Here is a 15,667-nt window from a genome sequence, read left to right as displayed (position 1 = left end):
CACCAACATAGGCTCAGCTAATGTATCTCCCGAAACTGACACTCCCCTGTGGGTGCTGAATGCAGGCAGCTGAGCAAGGCGCCTTCTCTCAGCCCAAGGGGCTGCAGCCTTCAGGGTAGGGGGTTAAAGGGATTCAGTCCAGGTGCTTCCCCTGTCCCCAACCATTGGACTGCAGTTTTGGAGGGGACTGATAGGGACAGATTCCAGCCAATTCTCCCCACAAACGCACCAGCAAAGGGGATAGAGCAAGAAGTGGAAGGAATTGAGACTGAGTCCAGCTCCCCTTCCTCCCCCTGTCTCCATCCATGGGGCTACAGCCCTAGATGTTAAAGAGGCAGAATCCAACCACTTTTTTCCATCCCTAGCGGGCTACAGGGGCTAGTCTAGAACCCACCTCCCGAGCCACAGGGGGTGCAGCCCCAGGGACTGACACCAGGCAGCTGCCCCACAAATGCAGTTGCAGTCCCGGAGTTGGCCAGGGTGCAAAGTGCACCCCACTGCCATCTCCCCAGTCCAGCCAGTGGCTGCTCTGCACTCGGCACCACATGGAACCATTTTTCCCCATGCCACTGCTATGCCATTCCCTCAAGAGACTTACACCGTGCAGCTCCCACCTTGCTGCGCAAACAGCGCGGTACTCTGGGCTCTCGGTTGTGCTGCTGGCTCCACACCCCTGCAGCAGCTGTGCCAGCGGACGGACGGAGTCCTCCCTGCCTCGTGCGGCGGCCGGGGTGGGGGAGCCGGGAGGGTGACAGGTACTGTACAAACACAAGCCATGCCCATGTCATAAACATACGGCTAAGGGTAGCAAAAAATCCCTCTTTACCCTGTAAAGGGTTACGCTCTCCTTTACCTGGAAAGGGTTAAGAAACTCAGATAACCTGGTTGGCACCTGACCAAAAGGACCAATATGGGGGAAGATAGTTTTAAATCTGTAGGGGAAGGTTTTTTGTTTTGTGTTTCTTTGTTCTCTCCAGGTCAGTGAGCAACCAGGGCAGGGAAAATACATCTCCCTAAGCCATATCTGAACTAAGCATCTAATATTACAGAAATAGTAAGTAATAGCAAGAAAATTCATTAGAGTATCTTTTGTTGTAGCTTGTGAATTTTCCCTGTGCTAAGGAGGTTTATCTCTGTTTTTGTAACTTTAAAGTTTTGCCTAGAAGGAAAATCCTTTGTGTTTGAAATCTTTTTGTTACCCTGTAAAATTATCATCCATCCTGATTTTACAAAGGTAATTATTTTATTTATTTTTAAAATAAACTTATTTAAAGAACCTGATTGTTTTCCAGTGTCCTAAAAACCCAGGGGGGTTGATCGGTGCTCACTTTGTAACCAGTTGGTTAGGATATTATTCTCAGGTCTCCCTAGGAGAGGGGGTGTAGGAGCTTGGGGGGGATATTTTGCGGGCGGTAGGTCTCCAAATGGCCCTCCCTGAATGCTTGTTTAAATCACTTGGTGGTGGTAGCAATACCAAGAGCAAGGAAGTTATTTGTGCCTTGGGAAAGTTTTAAACCAAAGCTGGTAGAAATAAGCTTAGGGGTTTTTTTCATATGGGTCCCCACATCTGTACCCCAGAGTTCAGAGTAGGGAGGGAACCCTTGACAGCCCATTTCTGCAAGGGATGAGGGGGAAGGGGCATGATGACCCACCCCAGGAGTTAGGCTAGGCTAAAAGGTGAATGAGGTCAGGTGCCTCTGTATACACCCCTAAGTAGAGCTGGGAGAGACACAGGGTCCCAATGTCAAGAGAAATCAGGAGCCCAAATACCTTTATTTATCTGGGCCTGGGAGAGAGGGGCCCAGTACAAGCTGGGGTGACTGGGCCCCCTTGTGCCAGGTACTGCACAGACACACAGCGAGAGACAGTCACTGCCCCAGCTGAGATCAGGGCCCCGTTGTGCTGGGCACTGCACAGACACACAGCGAGAGACAGTCGCTGCCCCAGGTATCAGGGCCCAGTTGTGGCAGGATGGGGCGCTGGCCTTCTTGCCTCCAAACTCCTCTACAAATGAGTTGTCAGTTTGTTGCCCTGTGGAGTTGAGTTGATTCTTCTGTTTCTTGTTTCAGTTCCTCTCCTGTGGACTGGAGGAGGAGCAGAAATTAACGATTCAGGAAATGGAGTCTGACTGGTGTTCGAAAACAGTGTCAGAAAGCCCAAACCCTGTAACCTCCGTTTCTGGATGGGATCTGGGGGTTCCAGCTCAGCGGAAGGGGTGCAGGAGGGGGAGGGGGATATTGGTGTTGCTAGCAATGCAGACAGAGAGTGAAGGGAAAGTTTGTGGCTGTAACAACCACACAGTACAAAATGTCCGCTGGAAAGTGAAACTAACTCCGGAGCCGAAGGATGACACAACACATTGCTCGTCAGAGACAGCTTCCTAACCCCCCATCCCACGCAAACACAAACACACTAGGGAAGTCCTTGTGCCCTCTCCATGCAGAGCGGGCTCAGGAGAGGGGAAGGGGGAAGAGATTGAGGAGTGGAGAGGAAGGAGGGAGAAAACCAGGCAATGAAAAGAGGAAACAGGAGAAACACAGCAAGGGGAGAGGGAAAGAATCAGGGTAGAAGGAGGGACTGGAGAAGGAAAAAGAGAGAAGAAGGGGAGGCGGGGGGAACAACCCCCAAAGACTGCGACAAAGAAAACCCAGAGCTGGGAATGAACCCCTCAGTCACAGCCCCTGGAATCTGTGCACCTCTGAGAGGTGAAACACTGAGGGGGGGATGGGGAGCTGAGTTGCACCCCTCAATCTGGCCCCCCTCTATGCACCATGTAACTTAAACCAGCTCCCACCATCAGCCTAGACAGAGACACGCAGGTGGGAGATGTTAGCAGGAGGTAGATCTGAGCTCTGTGGTGTGTTTATATCATTTTAATACCTACTGCAGAGCGACAGAAGGCAGGAATCAGGGTGGGCAGCAGAATAGGGCAGAGGTTGGGGTGAAATATGGGAACACTGACTGCACTCCAGGATCAGTGAGGTGGGGGGCATGGCACTCCATAGTGACTACACCTTGGGATAAATGCAGGGGAGTGGGGGGGGGGTGTCATGCAGACTGCAGTTTCTGTGCTCTGGCTTCAGTGCACCTGTAGGGGACTGTGCACCCTGCAGTGACTGTACCCCAGAATCAGAGCAGGTGGAGGGGGCAGTGCTGCACCCCACAGTTAGTGCACCCCAAAGTCACTGTGTAACCAGGCTGGTGCTTGTGAAATGTTGACATGAGCACTGGTGTGTAACCAGGGTTTGAACGCTCTGACCACTAGAGTTGCTTATGTCAATGCTAAAGTAGCTTCAGCCTGGATTGTACAATGCAGAGTGTGTGTGACTGATACATTGCCTGCAGTAACCACTGGGAGAGTTCTCGTCTGGCTCTGTGTCAAGATTTGGCAGGCGGCTGGAGTATGTTCATTTTGAAAGTTGAAAACATCCAGCCTGGCTCACACAGGGCCTGTCATTCCACCCGGTCCCAAAAGTCAGGGACCATTTCAAGGTATTGTCTCTGGCTAACCAACAGGGATGGAAATCAGTGGTGCTGCCTCTGGGGAAATTGGGGGTCCAGCCACTGAGTGATGGACTTCCTAGCCCAGAATCCCCAGCCTCTCTCAGCGTTTCTCAAATGTGACAACCAGGGACTTTTCTTGCAGCCACAGCCTTCTGGGTGGTGATTGGGGGAGTGGGGAAGGGAAGCAGTGGCGCCCTCCTCCAGGGCTGCCAGTAGTGGTTGGGCCCTGCCCACCTCTGGAGACACAAACGCTGGAGGAGCAGACAGCCAGTGAGTTCCCCACCTTCCCAGGGCCAGTGGGGTCAGGCTTCAGGCTTTGGGTGGTGGGCGGCAGGTTCTAGCCATGGGGCTTCAGGCTCAGTTCCCCCACCATATGGTGACGGGATCCAGCTCCAAGGTCACCACCCTGGCCCTCGCTGCCTCCCCCAGTGCCTCTGGATCCCGCAGCCTCCATATCCACCTACCCATCCAGGGCTTAATTTGTCCCCAGTGTTGCTGGGGCTGAGTAAGTCTGCTGTGAAAAGAGATATTAAACTTTTCACAACAGAGAAGAGAGACAACTGTACATTATTTTTATTACTGAGTTTGCAAAAACAATTCCTACATAAAGAAATTACAGTGATTGGGAGGCGGATCTGTGCATATTTATTTGTTTTTCCTAAAGTTAATTAAGTATTTCAGGAAAAATGGTCAGAGCGGCCACCAGAAAGAGTTGGTGGCAGCTCTCTGAGGCCACCAAAAATTTTGTTGTGAGAACCCTGGGACTAGATCACACTAGTGCAGTGATACTCAGAGCTCAGTGACTGAGGATTCAAATTAGTGATCGGCATTCCCCAAAAGAGCCACAGTCGTGTGAATCCAGTGTTTCATTTACTATAGTACTACTCATATTTCAACAGTATGGCAGGGGAAATGTTTAGTTTATATCTGTATTCACAGCAAAGAAGTTAATAACTTAGTGCAAGCTGATAACTTTATTGGTGAATAACGCAGTAAAAGCATCCTGACTGGTTAATAACTGTAATATCTTGTGCTGCAAAGAGACACATTAAAGAGCCTCTTGATGCTCCTGAGCATTGTTGCTATCACTGCTGTAGCACTGCAGACAGACTTTTCCCTCCCCACACGTCACTCTAAACCAGACAGTGCACGGGGCAGAGGATGCATGTTGCACTCATTGCAGCCATGGCACGAGAGAATCCACCCCTGGCCTCCTGGTTCTGGTTTGGAAAGAGTGGGGGGCAATGCACCCTGCTGTGGCTACCCCTTGGAATCAGTGCTGGTGAAGTAGGGTGACTGTAGCCTATTAGAAAGCCCCTCTGCAGGGGAGTCTAGCCCCCCTCCCTCTGCTGCAATTCACCTCAGACACTGCACATCGTCCAGCCATCAGCACTAAATCTACCAATGTTGCCAAGAGAATTGGGCTGCAGGCTCCATGGGGCAGGGATCTAGTTCTTTCTGTGCTTGAATTCAGCACCCAGTGCAGTGCTGACCCCTCAGTAACAACAAGGAGACTCACCTCAGTCTGTGTCTGTGGCACGGAGACCTGCTTCAGAGAGACCCTAGACAACTTCAAAGCACAATCTTCCCATTCCTTCCCATTGCAGGAGAACAGGTCAGTCCTTCAGGGGACAGATGGGAAGGGCAGCTGGTGCACAACAGCACAGGCAGAGGAGCCAGGAGAGCTTTTAATAGAACCAGCCCAGCAGAGAGGCAGCTGCATACTGAGATCTATTGTGCATATGAGCCTGCAAATGGCCTTACATACACAGAAAATTCATAGCAATACACAAAAGCAAGTCTGACACAGAAATCTGAAAGTATGGGGTGAGTCAGACGCTTCCCGTTCCTACACTTGCTGGTCTGCTACTCACAATGACTGGGCTGCCAGCCAAGTACAGTGACAGATTGTGGTCAGGATAAAAAATTACCCAAGGCTGTTGTACAATGACTCAGCTCTGTGCTCTCTGTAATTCCTCTTTTCTTCTGCTCTAAAGCTCCAGCCAGAGAAAGTGATCAAACCCCACCTTGATTGCCAGTCACCCTAGTCCCCCTCCCCTCATCTCTCTCCTGGGGGGGGGGATGGGGAAGCAGGGCAACCCACCAACCAAGACACGAGAGAGATGAGCCCCGCATAGATAGCACAGTGGTTGGAGCAATTCACCCTGCAGACAATGCAATGCCAAATCAATGAGGATTGGGAGGGGGAATGTTTTGCATCACCTGATGTTAGGGGGTGGGATCAACGTTCCCTCTAATTTTTTCTGTCTATGTGTGGAATTAATTTTGTTATGTGCGCCAATATGGAGGTGATGTGTGGTGGGGGTGGGATCAGGGGTTCGGGTGGGGGGCTTAGGGCTGGGCAAAGGGTTAGAGTGCAGGGAGGTGAGGGCTCTGGCTGGGGGTGCAGGCTCTGGGGTAGGGCTGGGGAATGAGGGGGTTTGTGGTGCAGGCTACCCCTGGGCTGCAGCGGGGAAAGAGGACTCACCCCAGCCCTCTGTCCCCACAGCAGCTCAGGGCCAGGGGAGAGGCAACACATCCTTGCCGCAGCAGCTGCAGGGAGGCTGGGCTGGGTGAGGGGCACCTCTCTACGGTCATGGCAGCTCTGGACGGGCTGGGCTGGGCTGAGGCAGGGGCACCTCTCCCCACCCGTGCAGCCCTTGAAAGCCTGCTGCACGGCCGTGCAGCTTAGAGGGAACTTAGGGATACACGCTGCAGACAGCAGATGGGAATAATGCAACCCAGAGAGTCAGTGCCGGCAATGGTGATGGGGCAGGGCAGGAGAATGGATCCAGCAGTGGGTGCACAACAGCACAGACAGAGAGACAGGGAAAGCACCCCAGAGTCAGTGAGCAAGGGCCCAAGGCAGATGCAGGCATCAGTTTCCATATGCACTTTGTCCTGCCATACACAAAGCGTAGAAGGGAAAGGACACGGTGTTTGACTCACAGAGCCACCGGGCTGGAGACCCGGAATCATTAATGTGAATTGACTAGAGCCTACACGTTATGGATAATCCAGAAGAGTCAATGGGCGCCTGAGGAGCCGAACACATGCAAACACAGCATGGCTGGGAGGTGCCAGGTGACTGTTGCTTAAGGGTGCTGCTAGGAACAGAGCAGGGAGCCAGGCCAGAGAGATACTTGAAGATGGATCTCAGAGAATGAGAACACAGCTTCTCCGTGGCACTCACCAATATGGACTCAGGATTAAGCTGATCTTTCCTGAGGACTCTCCGATGCTGGACTTCTGCTCTGAGATGTTGCCTCGCTCCCTAGGAAGGAAAAAAAGAGGTGGAGCGAGGTGGGGCTTTGGGGTGGAGATGGAGCACCCCCTCCCCGAAAGTAAAATCACTTCTTTACAAAATCCTTGCATAGATTTTTAGATGTGCAATCTGAGTATTCATCTTTCGCCTTAAATGCTTGGATTTTCAGCCATATCGTTTTTTAAATACATCCTTCAAAAGACTCCCCTTATCTAAACCACACGTGAACGTGGGGTATAGGGGCCCCATAAATCCTATGGAAGGCCCTGAAAAGGAGAGTAAATCAGGCTAACAATGAAATCTGAATTCAGCTGCAAATTGACCTTCAAGCGATTGCTATAGCTCCATAATGGGTCAGCCTCACATGCAGGCCTGGCTCTGGGTCTTTGCCATTCCAGATCCTCTTGTAGTCTCCCTTCACTGGATGCGTCTCCTGATCCCTCTGGGTTTCCATTGCCTCTCAGAGGCTGCTCCAACAGCTGTTTCTCCCCTATCTTTCTGTGAGGCCCTGGGGAGTGAGTCCTGGGCTCCTCACCTTGGCTACACTCACACTTTACAGCGCTGCAACTGGGGTGTGAAAAAACAGCCCCCTGAGCGCTGCAAGATACAGCGCTGTAAAGCGTCAGTGTAATTAGGGCAGCAGCGCTGGGAGCGCGGCTCCCAGCACGCTGGGAGCACGCTACACCCGTAAGGGATGTGGTTTACATGCAGCCGGGGCAGCGCTTTGAAATTCCAAATGTAGCCATACCCTCATCACTGTTTACAGCCATGGTGAGAAACAGGAGGTGCTGGAGCCCGAAAGCCAGGCCAGGAGTCAATGAGGCTGCGTGGCCCTGCCCTTGTGGAACACATGAGCCCTCCCTGTGGGCTCCCGCAGACTGAAGGGGTTCCACACAGGAGAACGTTTAAAAGCCAGGGCGTAGCAAGGCTGGGACACCCCCATGCCAGAGGCTCTGTGTGCCCCCCTTCCCCGATGCTAGGTTCACCCGGTCTGCCCCCGTCCCGGGGTTCTGTGTGTCCCCCATTCTCCCCTCACTTCATTCTCCTCCCCATGGCAAGGGTTGTATGTCCCCGTCCCCCTACCAGCTCCCCTAGTTCCCTCCAGCAGGGATTCTATGTACCCCTATTCCTCCTCATCTTTTATCAGGCTTCGCCATTCTTTGCCCCATGGCAGGGGCTATTTGTGACCCCATTAGCCTGCAAACGTATGACAAGAAGCGTCTCCATCGCCCTGTGTCCGGCTGTGCCCGGGCAGCGGGTGCTGGGTCTCCGGAAGCAGTTTTTTGGGTAAGGCCACCGGCCGATCCCGGGCAGCCGAAGGGCGCCAGGCGCGCAGACGGTGGCAGCTGGGAGGAGATTTACACGGGGGGGGGTCTGGGGAGGAGCGTTGCGCGGCGCTGAGCGGCGGAGTGGTTACAGGAGGCGGGGCGCTGAGCGGGACAGGGGCGCGGAGTAGCTACTCCGCTGAGTCCAGAACTAGCAGCCGAGTCTGGCTGGCAGCGCGGCTCCTTGCTCCCCGTGTCTAGTCCCCGCGACCCCGGGCCGGCTGGAGCCCGCGGGACGCTCGGGTAAGAGGCGTCGCCGCCCGGGCAGACCGAAGGACAGAACGGGCCGGGGGCGGGGAGACGCAGACACGTGTGTGTGTGTGTGTGTGTGTGTGTGTGTGTGTGTGTGTGTGTGTGTGTGTGTGTGTGTGTGTGTGTGTGTGTGTGTGTGTGTGTGTGTGTGTGTGTGTGTGTGTGTGTGTGTGTGTGTGTGTGTGTGTGTCTCGCGCCCGCGCGCGGAAGCTGGATGACGGGGTCGGGGAGAAAGTCCGCCCCCCACCCCCGCTCATGGCTGGGGCGACGGACCGAGCGGGACAGGCTCGCTCGGAGAGGCGGAGGTTCCCCGACGTGCTGGGCTTGGACCGGAGCCAAGCTGCGGATTGACAGTCACCCGGCAGGGACATGCTGCACATGCGCATTTAGGAACCGGGGCGTGCGCGCTCTATGCAAATGAGCCGCCTGCCCCGCCCCCCGGTGTTCGGATCTTTAAACCCCCGGGGCGGGGCATCGCGGGTCGCTCCGGCGCTGGCGGGGCTGCTGCCCCCTGCCGGTCTCTGCGCGCGCTGGTTCCCCGGGGGCTCCGCTCCCCCTCCAGCGGGGTGCCCGTCACGCGGGGTGGGGCCCGCAGCAGATCGGGTCTCTGAAGCCCTGGGGGGTGGAGGGGTCGATGGCGGTTAAGGGGTTTAATCATCATGGCACCGCCTCTGGCAGGGGGTTGGGCTGCTGGGCAGGGAACGAGAAACCACAAATCGACCCTGACCCTGACCTGCCCTGCTGGGTCCGTCTCGGCTGCCAGATCGGCTGGAGAGTCGGAGCAGGCAGGGGGACCAGGGCCAGCACCCCCGCCCGGCTCGGCTTTGCTGCTGCTGAATGGGACCCAGTCAGACCGAGAGGAGCCGATCCCAGCCCAGCGCCTGCAGCAGCATCTGTAGCCTGAGTGTCGCTGAGAGACAATGTGGCCAGAAACTGGAGCTGCTGGGAGCGGAGAGCCGCTGTGGGAGTTGCGTGTTGAGGGCAATGGACACCTGTGGACTTACGGGGAGCCAGGTAATGGGACATCCCTGCCTGGGAACTGGCTGGAGGGGACACTGAGGCTGCCCCACCTGGGGCAATGTTCTCAGTGGCAACAGCCAGTGCCCAGCAACCCCCTATCCCTGGGCGGCAGGGACTGGATCTCCCCCAGGGGCTCTCAGGGCACCAATCCCTGGCTCACAGCTGCTGCCTGGCACACACAGCGGTGGCTGTGGGGCTGTGCAGGGGCCTTTTGGGCTGGGTGTGTCAGACCCCCTGTGACAGCCCTGGCCCATCTCTGCCTGGTTCATTCTCCCCCCTTCTGCTGTGTATGGCCAATGTGAGACCCCGGTGTGCGGGAACAGTTGCGCTCGGCAGTGTGGACCCAGCCAGCGCTCGGCACGGGGCACAGCAGGGCGATGGGGGGGGCAGCTTGAGGTTTTGCCATCAGAACATGCGGGTCCTTGTCTCTGTGCCCCTGAGCTCACCAGGCCCCGTGACAGCCTGGCTGGGGGTGCGCGGGGGGGGGCCCTGGGCTGAGGGGAAGGAGGGACTGTTCTGCCAACCCCAGCCTGCCTGAGGCTCAGGGCTCCTCTCCCAGAGCGTCTGATGGAAGGAGCAATCGACAGAACTGGGCATGTTTTAGGGCAGCTCCAGCTCTGGTGCTGTCACTGAGACGTGTCCTCGCAGCCCTGCCTGACGGGTCTTTGTGTTTCAGAACCTCATCGTAATGGCAAGAAATGTAACTACAAGACAGCTACAGTTGTGCTCACAGTTATGTCCTTAGGTCTCCTCATCACTGTTATTGTCCTGACAGGTGAGTTCTCAGCCCTCCCTGCCCCTCTCTGCACATCCCATTCCCCCTGGAGCCACCACAGTCACAGTCTCTCCTCCTGACCTGTCTGGCTTCTGCCTCTGGGACAGAGGGTTCCTGGGGGATGTTCCTCCACAATCCTCCTCCCTCCCAGACCCCTGCACCTGGGCGCTCTCTGTGTCGGACGATCTGACTGACATTAGCTCACCCCAGGCCAGCTCTGAGCCCTTGGGGCCCAAGTCACTATTGCCGGGCCCCAGGTACAGTCATTGGTACCCCCATGCACAATGGGAGTGATTGACAGGAGAAGGTGCAGGGCAGCAATGAGCTGGGCCCTCTGCCTACAACATCGCCTAGAGGTACCAGCCTGGCTTCCTGCATCCCCGGGTCATGCCCAGGGCCGGGCTGGCAGATGCTGGCATATCACTGAAATGAGCTGTAGAACACAGCACAGACACCTCCATTAACGCCGTGTGAAACCCACCAGTTAGTGACCTTGGCAGTGCAGGGTCCCGTAGCGCTATTGACTTCCCCACCTGCACAGACAGCGAAGGCTAGCGCAGAGGGTGGCTGTTCATGGTGAGCGTGAACCCAACTGTACTTGCCAATAGTGTGGAGCGAGGGGGGCTGTGAGACTGTCAGGGGTGAGATTTATCTGTTGCCTTGGGATCTGATCACTGGGCCCCAGGAGGGTTTAGCAGTGGGCAGAGGAGGGTGAATGCAGGTCTGTCTGCATTAGGAATCCTTTGTGCTGATGTAATGACATTGATACAGTGCAAACTGCTACTGTAGAAAGGCTGCAGAAGTGCAGAAAGGGGCTTGCCCTGGTGCTGGGCACTGCAGTAAGTTACCACAGCAGGACACACTGCTCCAGCACATCTGTGTAATGTGCAGCTGCATGCCCATCCTTACACTGGTGCTAGCCGCCCTGCTGCTGGTGGGCTGTGAGTCCCAGCTCCCTGCTGGACTGGCCGGCTATTGCAATGGGCAGTGTTGGCTCACACAGCGTAAGGTGGGAGCTATCAGCTTGGGGTTCCACACCTGTGGGTCAGGAAGCCCCCAGAACACTATGTGGTCAGATGGTGGAGATGGCACCAGTCAAGGGCTCTTAGAGCTGAAAGGGTCCTTGCTGTGCCCTGTCTATCCTAGCCAATACTGGAAGGGGCCCACGGGCCTGACAGCTTTTCTCTTGAGGGCCTGTATATTCCCATATCCAGCTCTCTACAGGATGTGAAATTGTGCCCCACCCAGCTGCAGATGCTCCCTGAAATGACACATGACACACAGAGCAGCAGCTTATATCGTGACTGCCCTGCTCCGTTCTTGTGTGAGCATGAGTGCGCACAGCACACCGCACCGTGATAACTCCAGGGAAATACATGCCTGGCACATGCCCTGCTCATTCTCTGCCTCAGCTGCTAATGTTCTCCCAAATGTCGGTGTGTTCCAGCCGCAGGGGACAGCTAAGGCTGAGAGCAAGTAGCCGTGACGGGGTGGGGAGGGGAGGCGGTGAGAGGGGGGAATCCCGAACTGACATGGTGTTTGGAACAGCTTAGCAACTCTTCCCCATAGTGACCCTGATAACCCTGCCTCAGGTTATTCACCTACTGCTCTGACCTTGCCAATAGCTTTGTGGTATAAGTTATAGGTGACTCCCACTGCTGCTGCTCTCTCTGGCATTAAAAGGGTTACACTGCAGTGAGAGCTTCTAGTACTCCTGAGAATTCTGTGCCAAAAATAAGAATTCTGCACACATTTTAAAATTCACATTTATCGACAAATAAAATTTGCAGGAGGTCTGGACATAAACTCAGTAGCAGGGATGCACCTGATCCTGTCACAAGGCAAGGGCTGGGTCTGCCCCTGGGGCCCTGCCCTTCTGCCCCAGGTGTGGGTGAGCAGGCTCAGCCCAGCAGGATCCAAGTGTGGAGGAGCTTGGTGTGGGGTGTTTGTGGTCTGTGTGGGACAATCTGGGTGTGGGTGGCTTGGTGGGGGTTCCAGAATGCAAGATTTGTTGGGGTGTGGGTTAGGATTCAGGGGGCTTATTGAGGCTCCGGGTGGAGGGGTGATCTGGGTATGAGGTGGGTCTGGATGTACAGGGGTTGGGTGGACAGGGGAGCTGCTCCCTTAACAGTGATCCCCTCCCTGCCACAGCTGAGGAGCAATGGGGGCAGGAAGTGGGGTGAGGGTGGAGCATCCTGCAGCCGGAGAGGTTTCTGGGGGTGGGTCTGACCCAGCCCTGGCCACTCCTTGCAGGGGAAGAGAAAGTTCCATCCTCCCTAGCCCACCTGGGGATTAGCAGCTGAACCTGCTATAGAGCAGGAGCCACTGGTCAGGGCATCTCCAGCCCCGCCCTCCCCAGTGATTTCTCTCTCCATTGGCTGCTCCAGGTGCCTGAAACAATGCACCTGCTCTGCTGGGGGGGGGGCATGTGACCACTTTGACAGGAAGGCAAAGGGAAGCCGCAAAAGTCATTTTTCTGCAAGGAAGCAAAGAAATCTGCAGGGGACATAAATTCTGCACATGCGCAGTGTTGCAGAATTCCCCTAGGGTTAGTCTAGTGAGTTTCCTTCCAGCTGCTGTATTTAGAAGGAGAAATATCTCTACAGAAGAAGTACATTAAGTTGCAACTGGCCAGTCAGTGTCACAGCTGGAGTTCTGGTTCCACCTTGTGGCCATTTCATGTTCCTGACTGAAAGTTACTTCATTTCCCTCTCAGTTGTTCACCTGCCTTTTATTGCTCTGTTGATCATGTGGATGTTGCTCTTGTGCTTGGGATGAAATGCTGTGAGCTGTTAGTCCTCCCAGTCTAGGAGTGTCACAGGAATCCTTCCTGCCAGGTAAATGTATCACAAGAAGCATCTCCATTGCCCTGTGTTGGATGGGCCCGGGCAACGGGCGTTCAGTCTCCTGAAGGCAAGGGTGTTTGTTCCCATCTTCATCATCTCAACCTGCCTCTCTGGGGAAGCACAAAGCATGGGAATGGGGACAGTGGCCCAGGCTAGCAGAACTCCTCAGGGTAACAGTCCTGGCAAATCCTGCTGAACTCAACTTCTTATCCAGTGGCACTCTTCTGCCCACCCCCTGCTCTAACATTGAGCTTGGGCCTGGTTCTCTGTGCTTTAAATCACGAGCTGTTTGTCAGCTGCATCCCTAATGAACATGAACCCAAGACAGTGGCCCAGTGAGACCGGGCTTAGATAATCCCTTTCTGGGGCTGGATTCCCAGTGTCCTCCTGGCTCCCGAGCAACCTCCCAGCAGCTGCCAGGGGTCAGGGGAGTCTCAGAGCCTGGGTTGTTGGGGCTCATTTCTTCCCACAGATGGGCAGGTCCCCTCTTACACTACGTGTTACTGTCTCATTTCAGGGTTACCTGGGCGTTCTTCAACTGCTCTGGGCCCCTGGTGCCCCATGTGCCCAGACGGCTGGATCAGGTACCGAGGGAAATGCTATTATTTCTCCGAGGCTAAAGGGAACTGGACTAACAGCCAGAAACACTGCTCCTCCCTCGGCACCTCCCTGGCTGTGATTGACACCTGGCAGGATCTGGTGAGAGAAACACTCATTGTTTTGGCCTGGCCTTGGCACAGCGGCTGGTGCTGCAGTAGGATGTGGGCTCTGCCCCTGCAGAGTGAGGAGCAGCTCTGAGCCCTCTTGTACTGGGAGGCCAGAGCGAATGGATTTCCAGCTGTTGAATGCCAGGGCTCCTCTAGTGTCAGTGTGTGACCGTGGGGATTACCCACTCTCAGCCCTCTCAGTAGGAGACTGTCCCTCTCTAGGGCTGGGCTGGCTCAGGTATCTACTGACCTGTTGGGCTGGAGGGGGACTGAGATCCCCGCTTGACTTGCAGAGCCAGAGCTCCTGGGTAGGCGAAGGGCAGCTGGATGGTGTGGGTGAGGGGGCGGCTTTTCTCATCTCTGGCCTCTCCCAGCATCTCCTATTTAGATCAGCTGGGCTCTTTCCTTCCCCTTCCCCTTCCCCTGCAATGGTGAGGGGAGCTCAGCTGCTCTGTAAGATGCAGCTTTCACACAGAACCTGACCTTGCATGGGGGCTGGAGGCAGCTTAGACCCAGCAGCACCCAAGAGCTGGCCCAGCCCAGGGGAAATTGGGGTGAGGGGGAGCTGGGTTTGGGGTGGGAGAGTTAATACTTAATTACCCAGTGCTGTGTAAGGGGATGGCAAAGATTCCCCAGCCAGTCCCTGGAAACACTCAGAGCCCTTCTTTGTGCACCTGGGATTCCCTGCCCAGAGCCTGTGGGAGCAGCAGGGTTGGGCTCTGACACTACCTCTCCCTTTGCTGTCTTTAGGATTTCATGCTGCGCTATAAAGGCAAATTTGACCACTGGATCGGCCTCCAGAGGGACCTGGGGCAGTCCTGGAAATGGGCCAATGGCACCGAATTCAACAACCTGTGAGTCTCTTTGACCCAGCTCTTCTGTGCAGTGTTACTGCCACTCCTTATGCTGATACTCACCTGGAATCTCCCTCGGGGCAGACTGAGTGGGTTGGGCCTGCAGGGGCCCGTCCAAACTCAGCTGGGGGTGTGGGGGGAGCAGGAACTGGGGTTAAAATATCCCCCAGCATAAATGCTCCATGGAGGCCAGTTGATCTTAGAACCTCTCCTGACCCTGCTGCCCCACTGCCCCCTTTCTAGCTGCCCCTTGTGTTGGGGGTTTGGGGATGGGGCCTGTCGCTGATGCAGTAGGGGGAATCATGAGGGGCTATGAGTGCAGCAGGTCCCTGCACTGTGCAAGTGTCTCCTCGTCTGAGACTGATGGGAAACGCCCAACTACTGCCTGACACCAGCTTCCTGGCTTCTGTCTTGCAGGTTTCCGATAACAGCAGATGGTGACTGTGCATATCTGACTGAGAATAGTGTCAGCAGCTTGCGGTGCACCAGTGAGAGGTACTGGATCTGCACCAAACCTGATCCGTTTACAAAGGCGAAAGGGGGCTGATAACAAGGGTATTGTGGAAATTAGCCCTGGAAAAACCTTGCTGTGATCTCTGACCATCACAGCCGACACATTCCGGAATGACAGGGATTGCTCTGAGCACCAAGACTGTTATCGATGTAACCTTTTCAAATATTTGCTGGGGGTGCAGCTAGGGGCCCAGCTACTGCTCCTGAAGTGTTGGCCGGGGGCTGCCCGAGAAGTGGCTGGTGCAGCTTACCCTGGAGCTGCTCAGGTGGCCCTGGGGTCAGCTGCACCGGGCCACTGCGGACACGAAAAGTCACAATCTGTGACTTCCATGACCTCTGTGAAAGACTCGCAGTCTTAGGGCTTGTCTACATCACAAAGTTGCAGCGCTGGTGAGGGGGTTACAGCGCTGCAACTTAGGAGGTGTACACATCTGCAGGACATCACCAGCGCTGCAACTCCCTGTTTGCAGCGCTGGCCGTACTCCCGTTTTGTCTCGGGTGTAGAGGATCCAGCGCTGGTAATCAAGTGTAGACACTTACCAGCGCTTTTCTTGACCTCCGTGGAATAAGCAGGTATCCCAGCATACCTGAGGAAGCTCTGGTAAT

At 55.3% G+C, this 15,667-nt stretch overlaps 1 pseudogene; it reads left to right on the top strand.

Moving 5' to 3' along the window:
* The first annotated feature begins 8,240 nt into the window (after positions 1–8,240).
* Positions 8,241–15,366, top strand: LOC115640874 (annotated as a pseudogene).
* Positions 15,367–15,667: the final 301 nt, after the last annotated feature.

The sequence above is a fragment of the Gopherus evgoodei genome, unplaced genomic scaffold, assembly GCF_007399415.2.
Source record: "Gopherus evgoodei ecotype Sinaloan lineage unplaced genomic scaffold, rGopEvg1_v1.p scaffold_32_arrow_ctg1, whole genome shotgun sequence".
In the NCBI taxonomy this organism is placed as follows: domain Eukaryota; kingdom Metazoa; phylum Chordata; order Testudines; family Testudinidae; genus Gopherus; species Gopherus evgoodei.
Note: the sequence above shows the minus strand (reverse complement) of the source record. Positions and strands in the feature narration are given on the sequence as shown.